This window comes from Grammomys surdaster, unplaced genomic scaffold (genome assembly GCF_004785775.1).
Source record: "Grammomys surdaster isolate TR1022 unplaced genomic scaffold, NIH_TR_1.0 127267, whole genome shotgun sequence".
NCBI lineage: Eukaryota > Metazoa > Chordata > Mammalia > Rodentia > Muridae > Grammomys > Grammomys surdaster.
Window position 1 is genome coordinate 1 of NW_021621796.1, and position 1,024 is coordinate 1,024.

The 1,024-nt window shown below is 42.4% G+C and overlaps 1 non-coding gene across 1 annotated transcript; it reads right to left on the reverse strand.

Moving 5' to 3' along the window:
- Positions 1-66: 66 nt before the first annotated feature.
- LOC114615628 lies at positions 67-137 on the reverse strand. The gene has a single exon (XR_003710496.1). It is a non-coding gene; the product is annotated as a small nucleolar RNA SNORD93 (small nucleolar RNA).
- Positions 138-1,024: the final 887 nt, after the last annotated feature.

Consider the following 1,024-nt stretch of genomic DNA (forward strand, 5'->3'; position numbering starts at 1 on the left):
TCCCCACACCCCTCATCTAATTTACAAAGATGTGGGGTGACTGCACTGAATTCCTGCCTGTTCTGTTGGCCTCAGGTAAATCCTTGAACCCATCATGGCAGTGTATCCAGTGAGGTTAGAGTTCTCATCCTTGGCCAAGAATCGTCCCTGGAATTATGCATGGCAAGTCAAATTTTCCATCTAACACACTTTAAGTTCACCAGCATCCTGGACACAGCACTGCATCTGCTCAAAAGAAAAAAAAAATGTCAGCAATGTAACAAGTACTAGGCCAGAGCTCTTTACACAAAGGACCTTTCTGGTGGTTACTAACTGCATCTGATGACATAAATCCTGCCTCTGACTAGCATTCATTCCTGCACAGAGTTCTGATCCTCATACTTCTGACAGCTGGGAGTCTATTTCATTTCCTCTGGGCCATCCTTCTGACTAAATCCACACCAGAAGCATAGACACTTACTGTTTAGAAACAAAATTACTAACTGCAGTATTTCTTTTTTCTTTTAAAGATTTGATTATGTATACAGTATTCTGTCTGCATGCCAGAAGAGGGCACCAGATCTCATTATAGATTATATGAGCCACCATGTGGTTACCTGTTGAACTCAGGATAAGCAGCCAGTGCTCTTAACCTGAGCCATCTCTCCAGCCCTCTACACTATTTCTAGAGGGCAAGTTAAACCATTTTCATTGATTTCAAAGCCAGAAGCAGCACTAAACTTGTTTCCTGAGACTGAACAAGGAAGTCCTAACCCTAAAACTTGCTGTATCCACAGTCCTTAGTTAGACAGTAGTTCATGCTCTCAGACTTCCATCAAACCAAATGACACAATAGAAACATAACCTCTAACAGAAACAAAACGTATCACACACACTTGCATGTTCCCTTGTTGCAGTACTAGGCAGAGCACATGAGGTAGTTGTTTTACTAGAGCCCACACAACTGAGTTTCCTCTAAAATGGCCTTCATCTGGCATAAATGCCCATAGATCCCAACACTTGGGTACTAGGGCAGGAAGATTTC